The sequence below is a fragment of the Battus philenor genome, unplaced genomic scaffold (assembly GCF_028537555.1).
Source record: "Battus philenor isolate CCGP_79_NKW_IND1 unplaced genomic scaffold, ilBatPhil1.0.hap1 SCAF_22, whole genome shotgun sequence".
Classification (NCBI taxonomy): Eukaryota; Metazoa; Arthropoda; class Insecta; order Lepidoptera; family Papilionidae; genus Battus; species Battus philenor.
In genome coordinates this window covers 9,495,541-9,513,444 of record NW_027181685.1, presented here as the reverse complement: position 1 = coordinate 9,513,444, position 17,904 = coordinate 9,495,541, and the positions used below count along the sequence as shown (strand labels likewise).

At 32.7% G+C, this 17,904-nt stretch overlaps 1 long non-coding RNA gene across 1 annotated transcript; it reads right to left on the bottom strand.

Moving 5' to 3' along the window:
* Positions 1-7,185: 7,185 nt before the first annotated feature.
* On the bottom strand, positions 7,186-10,189 carry LOC137923639 (uncharacterized). Its single transcript, XR_011107563.1, has 3 exons — positions 10,137-10,189; positions 8,495-8,596; positions 7,186-7,290 (listed from the first exon to the last, which is right to left on the bottom strand). It is a non-coding gene; the product is annotated as an uncharacterized lncRNA (long non-coding RNA).
* Between the last annotated feature and the right edge of the window lie 7,715 nt (positions 10,190-17,904).

Below are 17,904 nucleotides of genomic sequence, written 5' to 3'. Positions count from 1 at the left end.
AATACAATTGCACCTGTTCTCCTTACAAATTCCCAGCTGTTTGTCACCATTGAAACATCCCACCACGCATGCTTCGCTGGAACATTCGGGACCTGCACGTAACAACATACATCTTCATAGATAATAATATGATATGAGATATTATATATATATATATATGATATATATGATTTATATCTCATATATATATATATATATATATATATCTATATATATATATATATGAGATATAAATCAGCAAGTACAGGAGGAAATGGTGAAGGAAAATAGGCCAAGTATAAATGGTAATGGAATGAAAAAGAATGAAACATTATGAGAGGCCACAAGAGAAACTAGTGACAGAAATTGAGTAGGAAAAAATAGGAAATAAAATTAGAAAACGAGTAAATTATTTGAAAGATTGTCGCTTGTCCCTGTGTACTTAAATCAGAGGAATAACCGTGGCCAAATAAAAAAGAGCAACGAATGAAATCACCCTTGTACGTGCTCCTACCTAATAAGTGATCCGAGTTACATTATTATAGATGTTTTTTTTTTGTAACACAGTCCAAATATCTAACGCGTCGTAAGCGGTCCCCTTTTAGGGTCCAAGTCTCAGCCAAATATTACAGTATGGAGAAGATATGCATAGTGATAAACCTTTTTCACATAAATAAAATAACAATGAAGGATACATATACTATGAGTATAATAATATAGCGGTTTTGCAATTTCGACTGTGACGTGCTCTACCAATATATAACACAACATAGTCGTATTGCAATAGAAAAATTAATTGATTCTAAATTTAAAAGTGATCACTGATTTATTAATTAAATGTGAATTAAATACGACGGCACTTCAAAAAATCTTTATATCTGTGACAAAAAGATAAAAGATAAAATACACATATTCAACGAAGGAACTTTTGACAGAACTCTTATTTATCACCAACTGATTATCTATTTATTTTTTAATCTATTTTATTTTTGACTCAGCTTCGTAAAGTGTTATGTATGTAGTTATGAAAAAAAATATGAAGCATCTCTTTCGTGAAAATGAGTTCCTTGAAACGCATTTTTAAATGTATAAGCTTAAGTGAATATATGTCACGATTATAACAAGTTAGATTGCGATTAATATTAAAAATGTAGTATTGACAGTAGTGTATAATTTTACCCGTCCCGTTAAGAAGATTGATAAAGCAATTGAAAAAGAATAAGACAACTTAAAAATAAATTATTTTTTGATCGATAAATACTGACCTGACCAATAAAACGATAATATATTTTCAGAAAGAACATCATTACTTTATATAAAATTACATTACCTTTTAATTATTTAATTAAGTGTAATGAAATAATTAGGATTTAGGTATAACGTATTTGTAGTAATGTATTAGATTTACATGAGTAGAAATAGCAATTTAAATCACATTTTATATATAAAGACTACTTGAATTAGTAGAGTAATTAAGTTATAACACCTTGATGAGCTTTTCATATTTTTAGCATTGTCTTACTAAACGAAAGGAGACAAGAAAAAAATGTCAATTACAATGACGTTTGATTTTTAGATGCATAAAGATCATGATTTGTATTTTAATATTTTTATTAGCAAGTTCAAATGGTAGGTGTCAAGCCACATAACACACAGAACAATTGACTTCTTGCAGCCTCAAGGTTCTTCTCATGAGACAATCTTTTTAAGGTCTACGGAAGATACTGAACGCAGGCCGCTTCCAACGAGCCTTAATGAAAATCTATGACGGAGGAATAAGACCAGCAATGGACGTCTTACGGTTTAAATAATAATGACGATGATATATATACCAAAAATAATCATGATACGCGCATTTTATACTAACTAAGCATTCAACATGCGTGGTCAAACCTGTATAGCACGAACGGGGTCCATTTTAAGATGGCGACTGCTTACGAAATATTACGCTCTCTTCGATATTCTAACACAATTTTTTTTTCCATGACTACATTCAAGATTCAAAAAAATACGTTTTATGACAGAACTTACGACTTGACTACCTATTTATGTATATACAGGTGATTGGTTCTAGATGTCACATCTATAAGGTCTTGTTTAACAGTTTTATTAGATAACATAGGAAATTATCGTATTTATTTTTAATAGTTTGTTTCATGACAGAAGAAATAAAATTACTCACTCATGTTTCCGTCAGGGCAATGGTGTCCATTGGTGCTACAGAACATGTGACCCCCGGGTAAACAGTAACACAAGCCGCAACCTCTTTCAGCTACTGACAGAGAACCTTCGACCACACATCGACCTATAAATCATAACTAGATTAACCTGTATGACAGGTTGTTGTTGCATTACATCATGTACTTGAATATTTTAAATGACAATGGACTTTAATATTTCATTCATTGGAAAATAAATTAATGTTAGCTTTTGTCTACATGAGAAAGTAAGAAAATAACGGTTACTTCGTGGTACAGCCTCCGCTAAACTTCTAATCCACTATAAAGGCTTGCTTTCAAGGATACAATAAAAATATAATTTTTTAAATCATTTACATTTTGTGATAAAATTATTATTTCTTTTTTTTTATATTTATGTAATCCCTGTAGCTCATCACTATGGCACTTACATAAACAACTATTCAGGATACAATAATATAACTTATTAAGTTATGAGCATTATTTATAATTATAATAATATATAACCCGATGAATTGTAAAACCATATTACATTTGAAATTATTTATCTTTTAATGTGAAATTAAGTTTATTTAAAAATAGATTATTTATAAAACTAATTCAAAATAACTGCAACACTGCTTTGTACACAAGCATTCAACATTCTCTACCAGTAATCTTTAGTACGAACGAAGGCAGGTTGTCCATGACCAAATAAAGCGTCATTTTACTACGAAGAATTATAAATAAAATACTTACTTGCCAGTCCGGGAAGAAAATCTAAAAGTGACAAAGATATTTTTTACGTAATTTAGTCATGTTTTAGTGTATTTTAAACTTTATAATCGAATTGGAATGATAAACAAGCTTGTAGTGACAGCCGAAACAAAGGCCCGTGTCCTCTGTTACTCAGTAGAGCGTCCTCCTGAATAAAATAGCCGAGCCGAGAGCTTTCAAACTTAGCTACGATAAACAGAACCATACTTAGGACGTTCAACTCTCTATCACCTCTCTATCTGCATTTACGACTATAAAATACCAGCAGGTAATATACAATTGGCACAAAAAGTTAACTGTTGACATTATTCGATTAATTGTGAGACGGTGTGGACAAGGGTTCTGAAGTGGAAATCATGGACTGGCAAGCTCAACGTATGATCGGATGACAGATGACCTTGTTAAGGTCTGTGTGGATGCTGGATCCAGGACGTTTACAACCAGTTTTATTAGAAATCAATGGAGGAGGCATATGTCCAACAGTAGACGGCCAAAGACACCATCCACCACATCATCAGATGATGACATATTTAATTAATATGTATAAGGTTTTTCCTTATAAATTTTCTATGTTTATTATAGATATTATTTTTAAGCGCCAATGTTTTACAATAGTGCTGTACATCTTCGTATATACATATGTAACAGAAATAGCCATAGAAGTGTTACATTAATAGTGATGTATATATGTAAACATACATGCAGAAGTATAAATAAACATGTATATAAATACACGAGGAGTGTTAGCGAAGCAGCAGAGGATTGAAACTTGCGATCTACGATCGTGGATGCGATTCACGGTATACAATATTATATAGTTCACTCTTTGTACTTTAATTAGATGGGATTGCCACTGCTCACAAACAAATTAACAGAGGATGGACATGCAAGGTTCCCTGCGTACCATAACATCACACTGCGATCGCCAACCCGCCTATCCGTCGTGGCCATTATGGTATACCCCATAGATATTTTTGGTGGAGGCCTATGCCTAGAAAAGCTGCTATCGGCAGAAACGACGGAACGTATATATATCTACGAATTCAATGTATGTTTGTCAGTATAAACTTAAAAAAAGGATGTCTCCTCATTTATTTATTTTTTAACGTTGTTCTTTTGAATAGCCGGCGTCTTAGTAGACAGAAGTCAAAATAACGGAGCTCAATTTGATTGTACTATGAAATCGGAGAACGCTTTGAATCATGCAATGAGTAGAACAAAGAATAAAGAAAACAATAATATGTTTACCATCACAGGATTTTTTTTCATTCCAACAGGACCACCGACCGTTTGGTTGACATTTGCAACTCTCGCAGCTCTCCGCTACCCCTTGGTAAAGCTCTTGTCCGGGAAGGCATTTGACAACACTAATATCTGTAATTTAAGTATTATAAGTATCACTTAGTTTCAAAGACATAATCGTCATCAACTTTTCCCCAAAGATTTACTATAGGAACAGCTGGCGGCCACCAGCTTTCATCGAAGACATTAGCAATATGAGACAAATATGAAAAAAACACGTGCTATTTACAACCAATATAAAAGATAATAACTTCAGCGCTTCCAGTGACTTCCCAAAACCTTGACTATGTCATCGGTCAGCCTAGTGGAGAACCGATGCCGCGTCGCGTGCTCTCCGGTATCTATGATCGTCGTCTTCATTGAAGCCTATAGACACTTACTGCAAGGTGTAGGTCTACACTAAAATTATCAGTGGGGGTATACCATAATATCCACACTTAACAGGCAGATTGACGATCGCAGTATTTAATTATGGTAAACAGAGGACGATGATATGGGGAGATATAACATAAGCGCTTGGCAGGCGGGTCGGGTATCGCAGTGTGGTATTATAATATGCAATGGACGCCGCTGACAATCCTCTGGACACTTTGTTTGTAAGCAGTGACAATATTTTATGATTATTGCAATAGGTGTGAATTATTATATCCTGGAAATCGAACTCACGACCTACGATCGCAAATGGCTTAGTCCTCTACCCCTGGATTACTAATGCTTAAAAATGACAATAATTCTAATATATAAAAAATGCTACCTTAATATTTATATTTGTTATATTTACTTTAATATTAAAGTACAAGTCATAAAATTGTTTAACCAGAGAACTATTAAAGACTTAGTTATTACTACATAGGATTAAGTTAAAAATTATTATATTGTATGTTATATAAATAAAAAATACTAACCATCACTCAAGCTGCGAAGTAAAACCATTTGTTGCGTTTTTTCTGAATAAAGTTTATTGACAAAAAATTAGGACAGACATGTCTTATTTTATTCCTCTTTAAATTACACGGCTTATTTATATATATTATATAACTATATGTAACATTTAATTTTTGATTAAGCCCAACCGGAACCGATGTACCGCGAGTTAGACACAACAAAGCAACTAACACTTTTTATACACTTTTCAAGGTTGGCTGGATAACAATATCTTATAGCATTAATTCCTACATTTTACGACGATTACTTTATTTTAAAAATAGGGAAGCGACACAGGTTATGTATATATATAATTGCGGTGGGATTTGGTAGTACTTAATATTAGTTATTAATATTCGTTTTTAGTATATATGACAGTATTAATAAATTAAAAATTTGTGATATCCTTGAAAAACCAAAATCGGTGACAAAGCCCGAAGAATTACTCGTCTGAAGTGGCTATGGGCGGAGCATATCCCTCGTGCAGACGATGGCCATTAGGACCAAAAGGTTCTGTATTAGTGACCACGCGCCGATACACGCATGGGTACGCTCTACAGTAGGTACACTGACGACATAGTTAAAATCACGGAAAGTCGCTGAATGCGAGCAGAGAAACATCGATTAGTATTAGTGACGATCTTTGAGAGACACCTATGCCTTACAGTGAGAAAATCCTTGACACGGTTAAATTTTACAAACCATTGTAAATGTGTATGTTTGCTAGAACTACTACAAGTGTCAGAAGACAATAAATTATTTTTGTTTGTCACCTTATTCTATGCTATTAATTTAATGGTAGATATTCAGCGATATACATCATTGTACAACATTGTACAGCCTGACACCATCACTCACGATACTCTGAACTGTTATATTTAAGAAAAGGACTAATATATAACTACTTCCGCTATGTATCAGTAGTCGTGCAACGAATGCACTACTGCTACATAGCGGAAGTAGCTATATATTAGTCCTTTTCTTACTTAGGATGGACCTCCGCAAAGTAACGCCTGAATCCACTAGACTATTATATTTAACAGATCATTATCACAATTGTTTCAACGGTAGGACGTTCACTGGTTAACATAGGCTTACGCCTATCCTGAGGTAATAAGACTTATTATGTTCTTTTAAATGAGACTAAGATCGTATACTGAAATTAAAAACGTTCAATAGTGACTAACAATCTCTATTTATAGAATAATAACGCTACATTACCTGCACTATATACTGGCTAAAGTCTAACTCTACTGTGTTTTATGTTTTGGCTAAAATTACATCATCATCATGATTTCAGTCACAAAACCTTCACTGCTGAACATAAGCCTGCCTTGGAAGCAGTCGACATCCAGTGTCTTCCGACGAAATTAACTAGTGACTTCATCTGCCCAACTTGAAGAAGAATATCTTACACTGCGCTTTCCAGTTCGTGATCTCTCTCCACTGCAGAATCTTAACGCCCAGCAGATATCAATTCGAATAAGATATATTAAATTATCAACTTACTGTTCACCCCATAACATAGATAAGGATAGCAAAACGATATCACGCCGTCTAAGCAGAAGCATTCCTTACAATCTTTTTCATTTCCGGAGCTGTACCAAAATCCCGGAGAGCACGAGCTTTCTGCAAATTATGAGTCATTTTAAAATGATTGTAAACCAATTAATGATTGATTCGCTGACCACATTGCTTTGTTAATTTATATATACTATCTAAATAATCACTACCATTCTTTAGAAGATATTGCCAGGAATATCATAAGCTTTGAGACTAAATGGCAAGAAACAAGTCTTAAACTCAAAAACAATTATTAACCTCTGAACTCTTTGTAAAAATATCCCGTAATTATTTCTAATTAAAAGTTAGAATGGCTCTATAATTAAACACTTTTGTCTTGATCTGAATGCTTTGGTATGCCTCAGATCTAAAAAGACTAGATCTAAAAAGAAAGACACAATTACTTATATAAAGTTATCGTATCTAGTTAGACCGAAAAAAATTGGTGTGAATTTACCTCCGTTGAAGCATTCGTTGTATTGGCATAAGAACAACGATTCGCTTACAGGGGCACACTTGTTGCAACCGATCGTAATGACGTCATCCTCTCTTTCACTTCGTAAATCATCTGAAAAAAAATATTACATTCAGTACTTTATACACATTTTTATAAATTGTACAGCCGTATAACTTACACTCTAACATCACCCAGGGCAATTAGATGAGTGATATTCGTACAAATAAAACTAATGACATTGAAAATATCTGTACATATAATTGTACGTAATTGGTAGACAAAAGTACTTTAGGATTAAATATATAAGGTGCCTAAGGATTGACGCATTGTTGATGACATGCCACTAGTATAATAGGATAATACACGAAGATAGTAAATAAAATGTTAAGTGTTTGCTAATAAATATTTGTCTTTATTAGAGAGCATTAACATTTAAAACCGGGGCAGCCATTCATCATTTAAACTTGTCAATCCAGTCAGTATTGACAAGTTCAAGTGACAATGGGTAGGCGACAAAACGTGCAGAATAGATGGCCACTGGAGCCTTAAGGTTCGGAATGAAGACCACGGACCGGCAACCTCAACGTAGGAGGGACTTTCACGAGGTGGATAGACAACCTTATAAGTGTCCTCGGAATACGCTGGATGCACGCTTCTAAACGTTATTACTGTATGTATTAAGGGGACACTAATGTGTAGCAGTTGACGATCTACGACTAAAAGATGACGATGATGCTTAAAATTTAATACACTCTTAATTTCAAAATGATAATTAATAACCTCATTCTACAATACTATGATGTAAATTTTAACCCCTTAACAGCATTTGTCAATTCAATAGCTAGCATATAAATATAGATACATATGAAACAATAAGTCCTTTTTTATAAGTCTTTGTACCTTCGTATTCTATAGAGCTTCTGTAAACAGATAAACAGACTAAGGTACCCAATGCTGTGTATACTGCAAGAGCCTGGGCTGTTAAGAGTTCTAAAATAAATGCCGTCAGCACTCTGCAATCTCTAACTTGAGAAAGCTTTAAATGCCAGGACAAACGACACTCAAAACATATATTTTCCAACAATCACTAAATCAAATTACTGATAACAAGATACAATATATATTTCTGAATTCTATCTAAGCGCCCCCGATTGGTGACAGTTACCATCATGGAAACCACGTCAGAGAAGCTGCCTCGGGTTAACGATTTATTTCGTAGGAGCCATATAGATCATTCTTAGCTACATCGTGGACGACCAGGTTATGATTAAGAGCCATGTGTTAATTAAAGTTTAATAAAAAAAACTATGTCTACCTTTTATCAGAAGTTCGTCGAAATCTTGATCGTCGCTGAAATATCTTTTGGATGTCTTATTTTGCGTTCTTTCTGCATTTATCAAAAATCCCGGAAACAAACCTGTGAAATATATTATTTAATGTAAAAAATTTCAAACAAATCAAAAGTACCTGTACTGCATACCATTGCCACAAAGCGACTGCCGTGTGGTATAATGGTACGCAGAAGACACTGCTGCCAATCCTCAGGAAAGTTGTTCATGAACAAAGGAAATCCTATATAATTAATACATATAGTGTGAATTACATAAAACATAAGATTGTTGTTGAAACGAACCTGTGATCTAGGATCGCAAGTCATCGTCCTCTACCGCTAGGATATGGCAATGCATACAATTCAAGCGATTCAATTAATAATGCTTGTAGTAAATCTGTATATACAGAGTGATTTTTCATAGGTGTAACAGCTTTAAAGGCGTGAATGTAGACCTCAATGACGACAAAAAACTTTGAACCATTAAAGCTATTTCTTATCACCCTTTATAAAGTGATGAGTCTAAAATATGTAATGAGATTAACTCATGTTTTTCTATTGAAGTCGTATTTCAATACGAATAAGACCAATAACTTTTGGGAGTACAAAGTCTGTAGGAACAGATAGTAAAGATTAATTATTTTTAAAATGTCATAATCACAATTTTGAAAAAAAAAAGGTTTTATTACTATGCAATCATTACCTTATTTATTATTTGTTAAACCATTGATTTATAGAAAGGGAATGCTATAAATTAATTGACAACAAATGAGCATTACGTTTAGTGGTAAATCCCTTTTAAGCTTTTACTATCTACAACTAGTCCCTCAGTATAGATAAGAGTTTAGATAACAAGGTTCAGGATCTGGGATTAGATCTCTTACCCGCTTTATAAAAAAAAAAAAAGAAAGAACGCATGCATATTTTATCCAAATATAATTTAGTGTAAGAAAACGTTTTGTAAGAAATAGCGATGCTATTGTTATTATATTAATACCCACGTTAGATTGGAAGTTTCTAAAAAGCACAGTACTAATGTTTTTTATTCCCTATGATAATCCTTATTTGTTTAGTTATTTAACTGAGTTAGTTATTTAGTTGAAACTTGTTCACATTTGTTATTATCTAAATAAATTTACTATTTATAAAAGCATTGGTATTTTAATAGCGTGTCTAAAGATAGTTTAGATACACGTATGGATGCTTGTAAAAACTCCTGTAAACAATTTCATACCTTTACACACTTTAGTATAATTTTATGGACTTACTAAAGTGTACTGATGTATTTAAAATTCTAATTACATTAATAGTACGCGGCATATGATTTGGCACATTGGCCAGACGAACAAATTTTTGGTGTTGTCTTTATTGCAAAGTTCTCCGACGGCTTAGTTCGATAGATTAAGATAACTATTTACAAGATCAAAACCAACCAAATATCTCGATTTAGCTTTTGACGTGCCAAATTAAAAGCCGGTACTACAGATATTAGCACACGCGCTGTTCCACTCTAGTAAAGACTCCATAGCGATGGAATCCCGCGTCCTTTAAATTTATTGTATATGCGACAAAATGACATATATTAATTTTTTTTTGAAGACACCCAATATATAAATAATTCACATACCGTCATCATTTGAGTACCAGTAGTCGAAGTTCTCATCGATGCACAAGGAATTCTGTACGTTCAAAAAGAAAAATCAGTAAGTTCTCTGTTTTTTTTTCTCATTTTATTTCTTCCAAAAGCAATAAACAATCGATGCAAGTGGCGCGATAATTTTAGAATTAAAAATTTTCCTATATTCGAAAGCATTATAATAACTTTACATGTATTGTTACATCCAGTAGGTAATCAGATGACTGGCAAAATTATAGAAGACGAACGAAGAGGGACCTTACTTCTAAAGATGGAACTATTTTGTACGATAAATTAATTACATGTTTTTATACCAATAGCTGGACGCAGGCCACTTAATATACAATCTATTGGAAATCCAGGGGAGGAATATTCCCAGCAGAAGACATGTCTTCCGGCTGAAACGATGATGATAATACACTACTTGGATACAACAGTGACTACACATATTTTAGCCATTATCGATTTTATTTTTCAATTTGATTAGGCTTGTTTTAAATAAGTATGTATATTAAGAGTAGAGACTGATTCATTTGAAACTGGTTTCAAATTGAGCTTTACTATGAGGGAGGTTCCTAGAGGCAAAACCTAAAATAAACTTTTGCTTTTTTTATAATTATTTACTCTTTTTATTCATTTATTTATCATTGTTTATTTATTCCAAAGTTCTTATTAGCTTAAATATAAACACTGATAGATAAACTATGCCAAATCTGTATTAATTATCAATATGCATTATTATCAATTCAAATTTAAAATTACGAGACATAAAAGTTCTTAATGCAAAAATTTTTTTAGCTTAGTTGAAACTAAATAAAAGACATACTATTTCACAAAATACTCACCGAAATAAACAGTATAAAAAATGGAAACACTAAATGCCAACAATTATCGAACATTATGCGTGGTAAAATAAGAATAATCCATCCAAAGCCGAAAACATAACTTTATTAAAAACCAAATTAACCTTATCGATGCTAATCAATTCGTAATCAATTAAAACGATTAACACCTCTGTAGCTACAATTAGTCGCTACACCAGACTTAGCTGAGTTTCAGTAATTATCAACAAGTACAGTTTCGCAATTTAATTGGGCGAGTATGATTGAGGCTACTGCAACCAAGTGACAGAGTCGTGCCATATTCATAGTGCAATGTGGAAACTGAATTTTTATGTAAACATTCACATAGCATCAAAACAACACTATATTTAATAGATTAAAAATAAGTAAGCAAAATTATTTTCCAAAAAAGGTCTGTGTCTCAGTACTAGTTTGATGCAAAAATACCATCTAAACTCATTTAAATGTCATGTATGTACAGTATTGCATAGGTAAAGTCTCGTATCACAATTTGAGTTTTTTTTTTTTTAAATTAGAATCTATATTCCACAGATATTAGCATCCGTGCCTATGTTTTTACTAATAAATTTAAAATTTAGATTCATATTATTACTAAGTCACTTAAACCATTTCTTAACTTAAATCTTAAAGTATTTAAAACTAAATTCAAGTTAACTTAACATTTTTTTAAATCATTGTTGTCTTGTTTGTTTTTAACGATGCCTTAACAAGATTTTAAAGATTACGGTTTATGCGACCACTTCCTCGTCCCTACCCATATTGGCATTTTCAGCCTGTGCGGTGGTTGCCTTTTCGTCATATCGATGAATCTTGCGATCGCATATATTTTGAGTTGAAAAGCAAAGTAAAGTAGGCTTAATTTGATTCATGTAATAATAAATTTGATCTTTTTTGGTATTCTTTTCATCGCGTGATTCTTTTAATTCATATTAATAAATTTAAAAAATTAGTAAATTCATTAAAAAGTTAACTACGGCCAAATTTTAGATCTCCAGTTCGTTCATTATATTATACATTAAGATCCACCGCAGTAATCAAACGTAGCAGTATCTATATATTTCATATATATATATACATTTCAAACATTATCTTTCTGTTGTTCAAATATAGAAAAGGATTTCAACATTTAATAAGTCACAATAATCATTATAACTATTTTTTTTGCATTTTAATGTGGTTATAAAGTAACACACTTATATTACAGACTACTAATCCATCAGGTATCCAAAATATTCGAGAGACAAATATAAATTGTGAAATACATCGATTATAGATAGCGCTTTTTTGCAACCGCCCAATTCACACTGCAGCGCGAGACAATTGCCTGCTATGGTGTTGTATCTATGAGAAATTAGAGCGTCACGAACGCCATCTTGTATTAATAATTAGAAACCAAACGCTACAATTTATACGTTACGAGAAAACAATAATATTGCCTCATTAAGGTTCGCCAGTATTGACCACGAGCCTGTGTGGATAGGCCTTTCACTAGGCAGACCGATGACATAGTCAAAGTCGTGGTAAGTCACTAAATGCAAGCAGTGCCAGACCGTTCATTTGGAATAAATTCGGCGAACTTTGGAAGAGGCACTTGTATAGAGTGGGTATCTATCATCTGTTAGATGATGATTTAAACGACCTGAATTTAAATATATTCTCAAGTCTTACTTTGAATTTAGAAGTAAAGTACTCTTAAAATCTCGCTAAAGCATTTTTCAAGTGATCATAGATCACGTATATGGCAAGAAAGGCCAACGATAATTTTAGTTAAATACAGGCAATTAATTAAAGCATTTACTATAAATACGGTCCAGACATTAGACTTCGTGTTACAAGTTCGCTTCCAATTAGGTCTTTTCTAATAGTTCGCTAGAATCAACTTTAAGGGGCGCCTCGGGACACCGACCGCTAACTTAGTTGACGGAGGACTAAATGTTACAGTATTAGTTCCAAAATGAAGCAGAATATTTTCAAATGAGTCATAATTATTTATTTTCTCAATGAAAAAAAACACATGAAAAAAGAAAATCATTTTTATAGTGGAAAATTTCCTGACCACCATGACTTTTGTTCCTGCTAGAACATCTTTTACCTTTTTTTAACAAACTGTGTAGACTTTCCCTTTTGTCCAAATATTTCATAATTACTACACTACAGTTTTGTACTTCAAAGATGTCTTTACAATCATATTTAGTACATGGCCACTGAAGATTTAAAATTCTATGATAGGATTAGACTACAAACTGGCAAGCGAAGCAAGATTGGATGTCTACCTACAATGTCGTTAGAAGCATGTCGCTTTCAATCAATCGTTTTGGAAATTTAGGAGGGCAGTCTTTATCCAACACTAGATGTCTTTCGGATGAAATGATCATAAAAACGGAGTAAATAAATTATGAGCAGAGTACATAAACTAGGAACATGGTATGTTTTATAACTATATTTTATAAATGCTTGTTAACCACGACTTTTTCTTCTATAAAGTTTAAAGTATTTGCAGACCACAAACGATTTCTAAATATTTGTAAAGACAAGCTTTGCCATGCCATTCACTAGGTTATACATGGGAAGTTGGTATGTCCTTTACTTAATCTGTAAGCACAAAACACACTCAAGTTGAAAAATTTTGACGGCATTGTCAAATTACACATTGTTAAGTTATATGATTACCTACATACATACAATTCCACACAATGTTAAAGGCAGCTTAAAAACACATCCAAGAGTCCAAGTTATGCTACATCTGTTAAATTTTAAAACTGACAGCCTGTATCAAGTGTGACGTCATAAAACATAAGCAAACTAGCTTAAGTAACGAAGCGATAAAAACGTTAGCGTTATTAATAAAAATTTGCTACTTGTTTAATAGCAAGTAGCACATCGACTCTGAAGGAACAGCGACCGCTAACTTTTCTTTAAATTTTTAAATCAAAGTAGCACTTAACTAAAGGAGAATTTAAAATGCTCCCCGAAGAAAATGAGCAGAAAAAAAGAAAACTCGTTCCTCGAAGCATTTAACTTTCTACTCGAGAAAACTAAATCCGAGAAGTACCACTGTACCAACAGTTGTGTGAAATGTTAATGTGTATTTAAAATTCAGTTAACTTACGCTAAGAAAATCTTATTTACATTTTTATTAAAAATACTCATGTTTCTTAAGGACTAGTTTGTTAATAATTAATTTAATATAAATAAAATAAGTAATCATCATGATTGAGGTACTGCCCATAGCCGAAATTAAAGACTAAATTGCAGACTTTTCATTAATGAATTCCTCTGATATCCTTTACAATATCTTACATTCCAATCCATACTTTCCTTCCATTTATCGATTCACTATGTTCACCTTCCCTCCAGAGTTCTACAATTTTAATAATTTATTATCATTTATTTAACAATTAATTTATTCCTAATTCTTGCTATTTATACCACGCTTAATTTACATTTATAATATCACAGCTAATTTTATCATTCTTTTGTGTGATTTTCATAATTGTTGTACTTTTTTTATTTATTGCTTTTTAAGGTTTTTTCTATAACCTTTTTGCGAAACCCCAAAAAGATCTGGCAACACTCTTCTTTACTCACTAATGAATCTATGTTCACCTCCTCTATTCTCTCTATTACCAAGACTAGTATTCTTCTCTTATCGCGCCAAATATGGGACAGCCGATGATCAGGTGCTCCACGGTCTGAAGCACGTAGGACTCTTCCTACGTGCCTAATAACCTATGCAGGTAATCGGAAAATCCCCCGTGCGCTGTGAACATTTGGACCAGCGAGACAACATCTTGGAAATATTTTCTGATGTTACTGATAATGTCGTGCCTTCTATATACATTATTTCATACGCCATGCGTATTCAGCCTAAACTTCAATCAGTCGCTTAAAAGGGCGACTCTCGTTTTCCTCTCACTCCTTAATCCTCTTACTCTTTGCGAACGCGGCCTTGGCCAAAATATAAGTGTAAATGGCTATCAGCCTAGTAGCTTTAAGTGTTAAGTATCAAATACTATGTTGAACTGATATGCTTAACTGATAGCCTCGGCTGAGACGGTTACTTTAATATTTATACTAATTCATATTAATCATTTTAAAGGTGCACTTTATAAAACAATGCTGGAATGGAAAAAAAATAACTGGAATAATAATTAAATGTTGATATGTTATACATATTATTTCAAATACTTTAAGCCAGTTTATAATTCCAGAAATACCGTGACGAGTACACTGTACATTTTTATATTTATTCAAAAGAATAACTCTTTACAGTCTTCTTCTTATTTATCCGAGTTATATACACTTTAAATAGAACAAGGATGTACCAGGACTTAAAAATAACTTCGTTCTCTACTCTTTGACTTTCCTAGCAATAAACTGAAAACACTAAAACTTTGTTACTGAGCCGAACTTAAAACTTTGAAACGGTCGTAAACTCTACTTAACTGCAGGTTGTCGTGAGACGTCAACTATTTTATGTTAGTGTTTACTTAGTAAAGGATAAGTATCTTAATGTTCTGTCTTAAGTTATACACTACATCAAATCGAGAAGTATCATGGATATAGACGAACTGATCCAACGGATTGTCAAATATAAATGAAAGTGGACAGGTAATACATCTTGTAAAGGTCAATGAAAGACTGTAGAAGCAGTTCGCTACAAAACCGGTCTTCCTGAAACGGGGTGAGACCTATGTCCAGCTGTGGACTTCGGCTGAAATGATAATGACACACTTATTTAACTTATTGTTTGCGCCAACTAAACTTCGGCTAAAATGAAAAAAGTATACATAAAGTCGTATCTTTATATCTCATCTAGGTATGTCTAAATAAACAGACAATTTTTAACTTTCTTGTTTTATAAAATCTTAAAATTTTTGTCAGACTTATTTACAAGCTTACAATAAAGTCAAGATAAAATAAAGTCACAGCTTACAAGAATAACGTCTTCCTTTGGGAACAGATAAGGTAGCTGAGTACTCGTATATAAAATAAACCGTCACTCCGACAGAGGCGACAGATTAATTATTAACGAATGCTTCGCATTTCAATGGCCTCAACTACAATACTTATATCTAGATAATAGAAGTTTATAAACATAAATCATTTCTGTCTTCATTGATACATTTGTTTGACGTTTTTAAAAAATATATGTAAATGGTAAAACTGTTTTAACAGGTAATTTGAAATAGTAAAAGTAAATTATTGCTTATATTTAAGTGAGGACTTGACACCGTTTAGTCAATGCCAGGGATTTCCAAAGTGATCGATATTCCAAGATAACTTAATCTATCTCCTAAAGGTCTACAGAAACTTAAACTGATTTTGCAGATCGAATAATATTAAATAAATATTATTACTTACGGTGGAAATCTCTTCAAGCTGCACTAAGCGTTTTGCTTACTTTTATAGTATATCTAGTTAGCTATAACTTTGTAGTCTTCAAGTCAAAAGTGAATAGGCCAGCCTATACCACTGTAGACCTTATCATCGCTTAACATCAGGCGAAACAGAAGTCAAATGCTTTGCGTATTACCAATAAAAAAGGAAAAAAAAATCTTACTCTATGTTTAAAAGATACTTTATTGTATGTACTTTATTGTTTGTATTGTACTTTATTCTGCAGCGAGATATGTTAGTAGAAAGTATTATTGTTGTACATTAAAAAACAGAGCAAGCCCAACGGAAGAGTACTGAGGTTTCCAATCATAGGTCGCGAGTTCGATTCCATAAATACAATCTTATGTAACTCACACTTTGTGAATTAATTATGTATGAATGCCATTGCTAGGCAACATCATCCTCTGCGTACCATGATACCACATTGCGATCGCTAAAACGACCACCAGGCGTGACTATTATGATTTATCTCTCAATTATATCTTTGAACTAGGCCTATAGCAGTGGGCATCTATCAGCTGAGAAGAAGAAGTATTCCAGAAAAATTAAACCTAACAAAGTTTTCTTGTGATCTCATCTGTGTTATTGAATCTTTTTAGATTAGAACCTCCGTTACTTAGCTCATACAACTTATCCGATTGTCGAAAGTGAAGGACATTGTACGTAATGACTGTTTGTCCAGTAGAAGAAAGATTAACTCAATAATCGTAAAAATTAATGTACAAACGAATCCTTGAATAAATTCGAAATAAAAGCCTTACATTATAAAATAGAAAGTCTCGAGTACACTATATTATTTTTCCGGATAGTCGCGACTCCACTAAGTTACAATGTTACTTGCTCTTTGAGAACTTAAGTTTAAAGTGCGCTCCACCAACAAGTTGCATGATGCCACTTTTAAATGCTCCAACTTACACTGGAAGTAGTTATTATAAATTGACAAGTTTATTTTCAAAAGGTTTTCGTGGAAACTAGATTTAAGAATAACTAGTAAGTCTATTATAACAAATTTCTTCTTTGTCGTTTCTTCAATTCTGAAGAATGTGTCCGTCTTAAAAAAAAACCCTGACGGAATCAACGGCAAGCTCTTTCTATACTATTCTATCGTCTACTTTCTTCAAGGAGTCATAAGGGAGAGTCAAATTATTGTCTCGATAAGACCATCGGGTATTTGCCCGTCACGTGGTCTTTGTTATATACGAAATCATCTGGTTTTCTACAAGCGATGTGGCCAAAAACACTTAATATTCGTTGATAAGATATTGTGAAAACTGAAGAAAAACTTTTCAATATGTTATAAATTAGCAAGACATTAACATTTCAATTCGGTATTTGTTTAAATTTCATTTTGGCCGCCGAACTCGTGCATGTTTCCTTACATAATGATTTTAATTTTTTTGCAAATATGTTATATTTACTTTAAATATACATATATATTAAAACTCCTTAAACGATAGAATCATTTGTTATATAAATCTTACATAATACCACAATTT